General features: G+C 44.2%; 1 protein-coding gene across 2 annotated transcripts in view; it reads left to right on the top strand.

The window, feature by feature from the left end:
• The first annotated feature begins 10,469 nt into the window (after window positions 1–10,469).
• Window positions 10,470–13,074, top strand: part of FRMD6 (FERM domain containing 6) — a 79,325-nt gene continuing 76,720 nt past the window's right edge. For both annotated transcript variants that reach the window (XM_028102301.2, XM_028102295.2), the window contains exon 1: window positions 10,470–10,551. The gene's annotated coding sequence lies outside the window, so the exon portion shown is untranslated. The remainder of the gene's footprint in view (window positions 10,552–13,074) is intronic.

Raw genomic sequence — 13,074 nt, 5'->3', positions numbered from 1 at the left:
CCATTATATTAATTTGAGATTCCCAGCCTTGCCACTAATTCTTACATGGTTCTGATACATTTGCAGGTTTGGAAACAACGGTCTAAAATAAATCAGCTAATAAGTCTAAGTGGCAATATATGAAAATGTGTTTAATGATATTTTTTATAGCTATTCTTGGGTTTTGCTTTCATGAGAATTTGAATATATTTGAATACATACATATTTTCTTTATTATAAATGCTAGTGATATGGAGAATAATGGAAGGAAGTATAGAGATAGGAAATAGCTTTAAGCAATAGGAATGTGAAGAATATGATTCATGCAAATCATTTTTAATAGCCCTAGTGATCCTTTAAAAGTTTATTTCTATATATTTGGCAGTAGCTATTTGTTCAAAACATACATTGTTTATTATAAGCATTTCTACTACTTAAAAATAAAATTTAGCAAATTAATTAAAATTATTCATTTTAAGAGCTAATAACTGGTCAGGTCTGGTTAAATTATAAACTTCATTAATATGTCTTCAACACTGACACGCCTGGGTGGCTCAGTCAGTTAAGCATCTGCCTTCAAGCTCAGGTCATGGTCCCAGGGTCCTGGGATCAAGCCCCGAGTCGGGCTCCCTGCTCAGCGGGGAGCCTGCTTCTCCCTCTGCCTGCCGCTCACCCCTGCTTGTGCTCGCTCTCTCCCTCTCTCTCTCAGATAAAAATCTTAAAAAGTAAATATGTCTTTAACACTAATTTTAGTTCAAAAGTTGGTTCTTCGTTGATGTAAGTGAAAAGCATTAGTGTTTCCAGCTTTTTCTTCTTTGACCTGTCATTTAATTTGGATTGAGATCAATCTTGCTATACCTCTGTTGACAAACAGAATGGTGTTCTACCACATTAGAAATTTTATAGGCAGAGGTAGAAATTATACTTATGTAAAAAAAAAATGCTTTGTCAGATACAGGGATTATCCAATTTACTTACCCCTCTCAAAGTCACCATATACTAAAATAGGTGATACAAAACATAAAATGTGTATCAGGTGTCTTGGGGCTAAGACAAACATCCAGGTAGAATTAGGGAAAGAGTAGATGGAGAAACAGCCCGAATTCCTTACTCTATAGGTCCCAAATGATTCTTCACCTCTAGTAACCCTTCAACAGGCCTTCAGCAGGCTCAGCCAGCATACCCAAAGAGACCCATCCCTCAACCCAATTTATAGGGTAGCTAAATGTTCCAGTCAAGTTCACCCTTTAGATCTATGGTTCTCAACTAGGGGCAATAATTCTGTTGTGAGGTGCCCTGCATTATAGGATGCTTAGTAGCTTCCCTCACCTCAGTCCACTAGACACTCCTCCCAACCCCCTGAGTTGCGACAACCAGTCACATCTCCAGACACTGCCAAATGTTCTTCTGGGGGCAAAGTCACTCTCCAGTTGCGAACCGCTAGATTAAAAGTGGCAAAATACAAGTTTAAAAAGTGCCTTGTCTCACAAATATCCCCCCCGCTTACAAATGCTGAAATTCCTTTAATAAGATTGTATCTTTCTTTTCACAGAGATTACAAGGTTTAAGCCGCAGGTACCCGTTTGAGGCACTTTGGTGGGAATACATTTCAGCTCAATGTCAGTCAGTAATGGCAAAGGTTAGTCTTCCAGACCTTTCCAGATTTGCTGACAAAAAGGTATGAGCTAGAGGCCCACCTGAAGTGGGCTACTTTTTAGAAAGAGGACTAAGGACAAACTTCCAAACTGTAATTACTTTACCTGGAATCATTCATCTACCTGTCAGGCATGCACTGTCAGGGTCAGTGCTAGATGTAGTGTGAAATGTCCAGTGATTTCAACTCTTCTGTCAGTGCAAAGAATGGTCTAGGAGCTGGCCAGACATTGAATACTTGAGAGGGAGAGTGGATAATTAGGTAATCTCCCAGGTTGGAAGATTAGGCCTTGTTTACCTCTGTCCCCAACACCTGGTACACAACAGGTACTTCATATGTATTTGCTAACTGAATGAACAAGTGATGGAGAAGGGCCCTGGACAGCTAGGAGGGCTTGGGATATGGAGCTTTGGTGGGAGATTGACTGGGAGGGCTCAGGAAAGAATGGCGTCAGAGGAAGACACACACAACTTTGGAGGTGGAGGGGACTTAAAGCCCTAGTGAGAAAACCCCTGGAGTCAGCTCTGCACCAGAAGCAAAGCAGTTTAGGGAGGGCGTGTGTGAGCTTAGAGACAGATTTCCTGAGGTCAGTTCCAACACTTACTTTCCTTAAGATCTTAGGCATCTGTAAACCAGGGATAATGATAATGCCTCCCTCAAAGGGCTGTTGTGAGGATTCCACGAGGTAATACTTATAAACCTTTCAGACCAGTGGCCAGCAGAGATGGGCTAGCTTGAGACTTGAGAGTGGCAGGGTTTTAGACTGGGATGACGGACTTGAAGAGAGCCATAAAAATCTGAACATTGTGGGGCACCTGGGTGGCGCGGTTGGTTAAGTGTCCGACTCTTGGTTTCACCTCAGGCTGTGATCTCAGGGTCATGAGGTGGAGCTCTGCGCTCAGCATGGAGTCCACTTAAGACTCTCTCTCCCTCTGCCCCCTGTCTCTCAAATAAAGAAATAGATCCTTAAAAAAAAAATCCGAACACTGTGGTGAAAGGGAAAGGGAGCCACCAGGAATGAATAAAAAGTTGACCAAGCATCTGTAAGTGCTCCACTGCTCAACTGTTGTCTCGGTGATGTGACTAATCAACACATTCATTAGATTTTCTTTGGTCTTCCTTGGTGACTTTAAAGCAAAATGCAAGAAATGGGTGACTGAGTTCACCTGATTATTAGGGTTGTTAGGAAAGCTGTATGAGAAGGTCAAGGAGATATGGGGCATAGACTACAGGGGAGAATAAATTCAAAATGGTGAACCTAGGCATTTAATTCCAAAGGAAAGAAGTGAGGCCAAAAATGGCCAATAAACTGGAAGAACCGGGAGGGTTTTGGTGACTGAAAGTCAAACAACAGCTCTGGTGGGAGAGGTAGAAGGACAGGGCGTGGTGGAGAGAGAGGTTTCCCGTGTTCAGAGATGGAGCAGCTCCAGATGGCACAAGGAAAACTTCACATGGACGTGGGGGCATTGAGCAAATGGAAGCAAGGCCACTGATTTTTCCCTTGCTCAAGCCAAATCACTCTGTTCCCAAGGGCATCTCATCAAAATGTTTTGTTGGCAAGGAATTCAATAATTGATTAAGCTCTGGTAAAATCCCTCTAACATTCTTCTTAATACTTCAAGGCTGTAGGGTGAGTAAAGGTAGAGGGAAAGCTGCAAATAGAAATAAAACAATAATACATTGAGGAATATCAATAGATATAGAATATTGATGATTATATACTTATACTTTAAATATAAACATTATATGAACTGGCTGATATATGGTATCCCATTTGAATCAACCAAAAGTCTTTTTAAGGGATAGATCCTTTCTCAGATTACCTGGGATATCTGTCCAAGAAGCATCTCAAAAATGTGAAAATTTTCCCATTCTCATCTCAGTGACTTCTCTCTTTTTTCCACCCACCCTCAACATGCATGCCTGTACACACACACACACACACACACACACACACACACACACACACATACACATCCCTCCCCTACACATAATTTATGGGATTCATTCATTCAACAAATAAAAACCAGACACTGATGCTGGGACCACAGCAGTTAGTGAGATTAGGTCTGTGTTCATATGAGGCTTAAATTCTAAAGGGAGAGACAGTGACAAATAAGTGAACATATTGATAAATAATTTCAGATAATGAGAAAAGTGCTATGAAAAAAAGTGATGTGATCAAATATTTTATATTGATTTGTATATTATGTGAAGTCTATATATACATAAAATGATATGTCAAGTATATATCCCATTATCTCTTAAGAAACTGGGGTGTAAGGGACAATATAGAATCCGATATAGAACTATGGGTAGAACAGAAAATCACTGATTTGCTGATTCTATTTTTCTGCCCAAGAAATCACATAAAATGTTTAATCATATGTAAATCGTAAATACATAATAAAGTCTTTAAAGGAAAGCATGTTTAAGAAGGTCTAGCCCTACCTCTCCACCCCAACAGTCTTACCTTCAAAGCCAGATCTAGGTAAGAGTGTTATCGCCCAGCACTTTCTTCTCCAGGACTGTCAAAATTAAGTATCTGGATTTGAGGCCATTTCAGAACAAGCTCACAATCGCTGGTTTCTAATTCAAGCTCCCTGCCAGATTACCGGTGTTCTTTCTTCAAAGAACTATAGTATAAGAATTCTGTTTAGGCTAATAGAATAATATATTAGGCTACCCTGGAAAAAAAAAAATATAACCAGTGCCTTGCCTCTGGAAGAATGCCTAAAGATTTTTTTGGCATTTGGTTCCATAGCCACGCCGAACAAGAGTGACTGTAGATTTTGTTTCTAACCTAGGATCGGGTGAGAGGAAAACAGGGATCCGATGTGGGTGTTCATAAATGGTTTTTCCCTTGTATACAGCTAGGTAATATAACCAGCACAAGAGGACCAGACCCCAAGCACCACAGATGGATAGGGTGCTCCTTGGAGGCGCCACCAACAGAGACCTTTGGTTTCGGTGAACTTCCTGAGAAATTCCAGAGCTGGCACGTCTTACCCCTACTTTTATTCATCGTTCTTTTCCAAGCAGCTAAAGAGAAGCTAAACGGCACATTTGTTAGGCTTAAATTCTACACAAGATGGCCGAATTAAAACTGGTTAGATTTCATAAATCCTCTTCATAAATGAAACTTTTCTTGGTATTCACAAGAAAGCCAGTATTGACCAGGCTATAAGCCTGTGTTCTGGAAGATGGAGGTTCACATCGCCTCCTGTTCTAGTTCGGTATGTCTCGGGCACACATTGATAAGATGTCATAAAATACTGAAGAGAATTTCAATGACATCTGTAATGTTACCATTTGTGTTTGAAAGTGACTCCTCCAGGAATATCATCTCAGATAATCAGAGTGTGCCTGGGGCATAATTTGGAGTAACCAGTCTGTCACCAGATTCCTACTTCCTTTCACCGCTCATCTGTCTCCCACCATGGGGAGTGGAGGGAGTTGCCTTCCATCTCTGGGGGTGGGAATGTTTTCTTTCCGCTCTTCAGAGAGTAATCAAGGAATGAGAGCTGAAGCATTGCTGTGGGAACGTTAAGGCCCATTGTATAAACACAAATGGCCTACGTCCTGAAGCTTTATCCTGTAGGGAGCCTACCCCTTGTCTTGTCCCTTCAACTAGACGTTTTTCTGTACCTGTCCTCAACCTTCTCTAGAATGTGAAGCCCCATGCATAATGCAGAAATGCTATTTGCACACTTAATTCCTCACTATAGTTTAGTTAACAGCAGTGTCCCTCAAACAAGCATGGCCTCTGCCACTCTGTCACCTCCAAGACCTCAGGGCTGGGTTATCCTACCTTTTGCAGCTAACACCTTCACTGCCCCATTTAAAAACTGCCTCTCCTCAAGAGTGAGGGGCCTCACCTGGCTCTCCCAGTCTTATCAAACTTTTTGTCTGGAGTATTCAAGTACTTAGGCCCTCAAGGAACAGTAATGTGATGTTTTGGTGAAACTAACATCATAATAGAATGGAAAGAAAGATTGCTCTTCGAATATGTTCCTGTAAAGTTTTACATGTTGCATTAAAACCATTGTCCCAGGATAATCAAATTATCCTATTTTAATTTTTATTTATTGTTTTTTTAATTGTTATTTATTTATTTATTTATTTATTTATTTTATAGATTTTATTTATTTGACAGAGAGAGACACAGCAAGAGAGGGAACACAAGCAGGGGCAGTGGGAGAGGGAGAAGCAGGCTCAGATGCGGGGCTTGATCCCAGGACCCAGGGATCATGACCTGAGCCGAAGGCAGACACTTAACGGCTGAGCCACCCAGGCCCCCCAAATTATCCTATTTTTAAATATTTTCTCAAAATTTGATGGCCAAAAGGGCAGAATTCAGTTAATTTAATTTTTTCAACTTTGTGGCTCTAAATTGGATAAAGGTAAATCTTTCTGCATTAGATTGCTCCATAATATATTAATCCCTGTGCTATTCTGCCTCCGCCGAATAATTATTTGTCCTGGTTAGGGGCTCCTGCTGCATAATAATGAGACATTATTTGATAATCTATTTTCCTTACTTGGGTATTAGAATCTCTTTTGGTGTTTTTGTTTAAGAGAATACAGTGATACGCCACTGAGAATAATAAAAAGAGCATTTTAAATGTTAGGCAGTGAGAATCAGGACTACATCACTGCACTGTTAAGTTTCCACATCTGAGGGCACCTGGGTGGCTCAGTTGTTAAGCTTCTGCCCTCAGCTCAGGTCATGATCCCAGGGTCCTGGGATTGAGTCCCACATCAGGCTCCCTGCTCGGCGCGAGGTCTGCTTCTCCCTCTTCCACTCCCCCTGCTTGTGTTCCCGCTCTTGCTATCTCTCTCTCTCTCTGTGTCAAATAAATAAATAAAATCTTTAAAAAAAAAATTAAAAAAAAAGTTTCCACATCTGATTAGTTTGTCTTTCAAAGTAATATACATTAGCTAAATGGACATTTAAGACCTTAGATTAGGACTTATTTAAATGAATTTTGATTGCTTTCAAATGTATTTTGTTTTGCTTTTTAAATGGAAATTCAGTAATTACCAAAAAAAAAAAAACCTAATTTTTTTATTATGACCTTCAGCCAGAATGAAGAACAGTATTTAATTTTGGGAAGGTCTTTTTTAAAAGCCAATATGTCAAATTATTGACTTTCTCTGTCTAGAACTTCTATTTCAGCATTGAAACATACTCTGAGTCTCAAATAACCCTGAATTATATATGGAAGATGAAGAAGAAGTAAAACTGAGCTGATCTTAATTCTCATAATACTATTCCAATGTTTGGAAAATATTTGTAAAGGAATGTGAATTATAGCAATTCACATCTCTTTGCTTTCTATATAATTGTGTTCTTTATGCCAAAAATGTGTAAATATCGGCCACCAAAGCTTAAGCCTCTTCAATTACAAATTGAGGCTCTGGCCATCATGCTTTAAACACACACCCCAGTGCACATGCTCACTCTGTGCCCTCTACCTGGGATACCATGACCCAAGTTTCCCACAACCCATGGTTCCCACATGTGTCTCCACTTAGAATAATCTGGGGATTTTGAAACATTTCCAACCCCAGGCCACATCCCAGACCAATTAAATCACATGCCTGGGACATAGTTTTTGAAAGTCCCCACGTGATTCCAATGTGCTGCCAAGTTTGAGAACCATCACCTCAACCAGCTCGTTCTTAGGCAAACTTTGTTCATCCTTCTCATCCAGACGGAGGATGTCTGATGCCCTCCCTGCAGGTCCTAGGCCTTCCCACTATTCCTCCTGCATAGCCCTACGCTGGCAAGCATTAAAGTTATTTTAACTGTTTACTCACATGCCTGCTTCCTCAAACTAGTATAAAATTCAGGAATATATTTATCCTCAAATCCCAGAGTCTAATCCTGTGCCTGGCATTTGGAAGTACTCAATAAATTCATGGAATGAATAACTTCTTTAAAAAAAAAAGGCAAAAATATAGAGTTATGTTAATATTTTCATGCCATGGAAAAAGTAGTAATTTAAGATGTGCTTAAGGTAATGTTTCACTGATGGGCAATGTCTTATATTTAGGAAAACATCTCATCATATCAGTGAAATAGAACTATTTCTCAACATCAAAAAGAATCATAATATATAACTTTACCTATGAATTTGTATTCTTTACTGTAATAAGTGCAGGAAAACATTTCCTGTATAAGAAGTATCTACAACAACCCATCCTCTCTCAGCTCCATTTCCATCTTGAGTGGATTATGTGTTGTTTTCCAAAGCAATCCTTTCAGAATTTTATGATGTTTCAGGGGGTTATAAAATGGTTTTTTAAGAGTTTTTAAGTACTTAGTTTACAAAATGTATTATGTAAGAGTCCATGTTTTTTGTGGTATTCACTGTTAATATGATCATTATGATTCAAAAAATATTCACATAGTAAATTTTGCCACAATCTAATTCTAGACCATAAACCCAATCTTAAACATATGCTTGTTTGTTTTAAGATTATTTATTTATTTATTTGACAGAGAGAGAGAGAAAGAGAGAGAGCACAAGCAAGCAGAGTAGCAGCAGCAGGAGAGGGAGAAGCAGGCTCCCCGCTGAGCAGGGAGCCCAACGCAGGACTCGATCCCAGAACCCTGAGATCATGACCTGAGCCGTAGGCAGTTGCTTAACCGACTGAGCCACCCACAGGCACCCCTTAAACATACGTTTTTTTTAAAAAAGCTGTTCAAAATATTTTGCTCCTTGGGTTACCTAATTATTTTATCTTGCAGCAATGTTTCACAATCTAACAATATGTTGTTCTTTATCGGCTAGATGGAGAAAGCCTGAAAAGAAATCAGATTTAGGAACTGTTTTCCAAGATAGTAAAGCATTACTCATTTATCTTTACATATGAAATGCTGGACTATCTAATTAGACATCAAATTAATTAAAGACCTTACCAACTCATGTTCACTATGCACTCACTCTGAATACGTGTAAAAGATAAAAATGAGAGAAAAGTGCAGTCCTCCACTTTTAAATGCTTACATTGTCATCAACTACCATCAACCAACTTTTAATTTTAGTCTATTAATTAAATACAACTAATTTAGAAGGCACTCATTGAAACGTAGCTCTTGTTCTCTTTTCCATAATGAAGTCATGACTTAAAAATCATAAGGGCAATATCTTTAGACACTGCTGCTTTGCTTTATCAGAAAGAAACTCTGAGTGTATTATCAACTGTGAAAAAAGATCACAGCTTCTCATATTCAGTTCCAGGGTCATGGTTCCCAAATAGTAAAAGCTGCAAATGAGGCAACTATTCCAAGTTAGCTTCAGCCCTAATGAACACAAAACTGAGTTTCTTTTGCCAAGCAAAGGAGGCACACAAACAGGTACACTTTCAACCAGTCCCAGCCAGCTTTGCATACTGATGTTTGGATTAAAAGAGCAAAGCCGTTAAATTGGCTTCTGTAAGCATAATCTGATTTTGAGTAATGTCCTTTCTCAGGTCCTCCCCTGTTTGTCTCCTCACCCATTTGTCAGACCCGGAAACATACACCTTATTCCTCCTTAAGTGAGGGGCCCTGTGGGGCGTTCCTGCCACCCCTGGCCAGGGGTCCCTGGGGTCGGCAGTCAGCGTTAAAAGACCTCAGAGGGCAGAAGCCCACCAGGTGGGAGCACTGTGCGTCCAGGGCCTGGGGACCAGGTGGAAGCTGGGTCTCTCCCGTGTCTCCAGTTCCCAGCAGCAGGTCCTAGCGGGCACAGGCGGACCCGCTCTTCCCCAGACCCAGCAACTAAAGGAGGCAAAGAAACCTCAATCTTCTGATTCGATTCTTAGTGCCATAAAAACAACTTCCGGGCGCCTGGGTGGCTCAGTTGGTTAAGCGACTGCCTTCGGCTCGGGTCATGATCCTGGAGTCCCGGGATCGAGTCCCGCATCGGGCTCCCTGCTCAGCGGAGAGTCTGCTTCTCCCTCTGACCCTCTTCCCTCTCGTGCTTTCTATCTCTCATTCTCTCTCTCTCTCTCAAATAAGTAAATAAAATCTTAAAAAAAAAAACAAAAAACTTCCAGCGGCGCTTTGCATCACCCGCCAAACCCTCCAGCCACCTTTGGGAGCGGGCAAATATAATTTCTGAGGGGTCACAAACGCTAAAACCACAGCAAACAGAGGCTGTGTCTACAATTGCAGAAATAAGAGTTAGCGGGGGGAGGCTTGGCTTCCGGGCGGCGCCCCCTCCATCCAGTATAAAAACCCACGAGGGCGCGGCGTCCCGAGTGGTGGGTGGGCCGGTGGGTGCGGGACAGGAGGACGGGAGGGAAGCTAGGAGTCACGAAGCCTCCTCCGCTGGGATCGCCTCCTCTTTGAGTGGCCTCCACTCCGTCGTTCGGAATTAGTAAGACGATGCTCAGGCCAAACAGCCACCCCCGCCCAGCCCGACTGGCCTCGGGAGGGAGCGTTCCAGGGGAGCGGGGGCCGAGCGTCGGAGAGGGCCATTCGGCCAGAAGGGGGAAGCTGACAGCGTGCCCTCCCGCCTCCGTCGTGGGGAAAGGCCTAGATCGCAGTGGTCCACACACAGCGCTCTTCTGCCACTCTCCTCCTTCCTCAGGACCCGGGAGGTGCGGTGCCCTGCGCTTTCTCCCATCCCCGAATGGCGGCACCCCTCCGCGGGACGCTTGGTTGGGTCCGGGGCGGGGCCGGCAGGCTCCACGTGCGGCCGCAAGCTAGGCTCTCGGCTCCCGCTGCTCGGCGGCCACCCCCGCCACCTCGGGGCGGGCGTGTGGGCGGAGCCTCTGGGGGCGGGGCGGGAGGCGGGGCGGACGCGGAGCGCTCGTCAAGCCGCCGGGGCAGAGGGGCTGAGAGGAGCCGGGCTGGCGCGGCGCAAGCAGGAAGGGACGGGGAGCTTACGCGAGTCCGACGCCTGGTGCTCCGGGCTTTCTGCGAGGTACGAGCGGGAACTCGGCGCCTGGGGACCTCCCAGTCGGCCTCTAGCCCGGCCACCGCGCCCCGGCTGCCCACTGTGCCCCCTGCCGGCCGGGCGGCGGCGGCGGCTGGACGGGACTTTGGGAGGGTTTCTGGGAGTCGAGAGCCCCAGCTGAAGCAGTGTCCCCTTCTCTGCGTCTTTCTTCGCCTTCTTCTAGCTTCCTCGGCTCTGGGCGTCGGGCACCGGGCTGGAAGGTCGCCTCTCCACTGGCAGAGCTCGCCCACACCGGGGCGGGAGGACAGGGCCCCGGGGCAGCCGAGCCCGGCAGCGGGGGAGACGCGGAGCTCCGTGGCCGCCTGTGCGGCGAGGGCGGGAGGCCGACCGGGGCTGCGGGCTGCGCCCCGGGCTCACGGTGCCGCGCTCGGCTCCCCGGTGGTTTCCGGCGCCCTGTTCTGGGGGCGCCTGTCGGTTGCGCCCCATCGCTCGCGCCTTTGACGGGGCGCCGGGGCCAGCCCCTGAACCCTGCATTCCTGGGTGCCGTGCCGCCTGTTGTGCGCGCGCCGGGGCCCGGCAGCCGGGCTGCGGGAAGGGACGCGAGCGCGGTGTCTGCCCCACGGTCCCTGAAGTGTCTGGTCGGGGGGCCGGAGATTGAGCTGGGGCTCGGCGGCGCCAGAAGGGGGCCTCGGTGGGATGTGAGTGGGGGGCGCGGCCTGCAGAATTTGGGTTCCTGGAGGTGCTTGCGGCGTACAGGCCGGGCCCCAGGCAGAGGAGACCACCAGCCTGTCCTCGGGGAGGGCCAGGAACTGTCAGGTATGGACCGCTGGGGGCCACCCGTATGAGATCCACGGGGCTTCTAACAGCACCTCGAGTCCTGGGACAGCATAACCTAATGGGGAGGGCGTTTTCTTTAATGGCATGAATAAATGGAAAGCTGTCAAAACAAGCATATTTTAAAGCTGAAATGAAAGCTGGCAGATTTTTAGGCCGTGCAGTTGTGTAGTTAGTGTCCAAAGAAATATTAGCTCCTTTACAACCTTTTCGTTTTTATTTTTTGGCAAAATCTGTGTTGCCAGAATTTCCCTCAGGAGCTTTGCATTGCCCACAGCGGGGAAGGAAAACTTCAGCAAGCGTTCTCAGGTTGCTTTTGACTTCAAGCCTGTGCTCTCCAGCTTTTTTTGAGTGTGCAGGAAAAGGATCTGATTCTCTCCCTTTTTCTCTGAGATCCCACGGTGTTTGTTTATTGGTTTTATAAGCATCTATTTAAATTTAGCTTTTGCACGAAATACTCCCCGTTGCCACAGGGTGTAGTTTAGGGATTAGAAAATACTGTTGGAGAAAGCTGCTAGTGGCTTCATTTTCCAAGAATGTAAGTCATTTCCTTTCTGTGATTTCAGGGAGTTGATATTTCACAGCATCAAAACTTTGTGGGGAAAATTTTCCGTAATACATCTGTCATTAAAAAGGCTTTTGACTTTTGGAGTTTTTTCTTCTTAGGGCAGGGCATAAATTCAGGCTCAGCAATGTTAAAGGATAAGAAGTTTTTCAGAATCTACAGCATCATGAGAGTATTGTAGAAAGTAATTTTAACAACCACTAAGACTTACAAACAGCCTGCTCCGCAGAGAGTGGGGGAGGGGAGAAGACCAGAGGGGAGAGGCAGGAAAACAGATGCTTTTGCTGTTGTCCTTTGTAATAAAACTTGTAGCACTTAATCATTTTCCTTGGGTGTGGTTTTGAGAAATAAAAGTATTATGTTAAAAATGAAATTACTCCACAATATGAGATAGCTGACATTTAAGTGCTCTTTTAGTACGTTTGTAAACAAACTGGATTTATATTTCATATTAAAATGGACCTTTGGGATCATTAGATGAGAAGGGTCCCCCAGGGGATATCTACTATCAAGTAAGTTATCTGCAGGATATCTTTCCCAGAAAGCAGACTGACTGTAATATGAACTAATTTTCCCCCTTTTGAATTGCTTGTAAAAATGCCTGAGATCTGACACTGATGGACCACAGTAATCATCAGTTCTTGCAGAACTCAAAACATCTTAAGGGAAAGGAAATCTTTCTCTATTTCCACTCCCTCCTTTCTGGGGGACAACCTGGGTAAGCTATCAGCTTCAAGTACATAATTTGAACTTGCTGATTTAAGATGCTCCTGGGTTTCCAGGAAAACAATAGGGGCTAGGATGAAGACACTGCATTTGAAAGCAAAGTGTCCATGTGCTAGGTAATCATTTCTGGCAACCCGTTCTGTAAAAACTCATTCAGTTGGGCTAGCTGAATCCAGGGAAGTGGGGGTTGTAGAGCTTTTCTAGTTTCTGGACTTTGTTTCCACTTTTAACTACACTTAAAAAGCCTTTGGCTTTCAGAACTTATGACATAATAGAGTTGTGTAGGCTTTTTGTGGCAGATGCTTGAAATGAAAGTTTCAAACCGAATTGTTTTTGCCTGAATTGTCAAGTTCAGAGTTTAGTGTAAATGAGTCCTGTCTCACAACTTTTTTGATAAAGGAATTCTTTGTAGTTTTCAACTTGGA

Source organism: Eumetopias jubatus, unplaced genomic scaffold, assembly GCF_037043125.1.
Source record: "Eumetopias jubatus isolate StellerSeaLion01/CBP00866 unplaced genomic scaffold, mEumJub1_p1.0 scaffold_7, whole genome shotgun sequence".
In the NCBI taxonomy this organism is placed as follows: Eukaryota; Metazoa; Chordata; class Mammalia; order Carnivora; family Otariidae; genus Eumetopias; species Eumetopias jubatus.
Note: the sequence above shows the minus strand (reverse complement) of the source record. Positions and strands in the feature narration are given on the sequence as shown.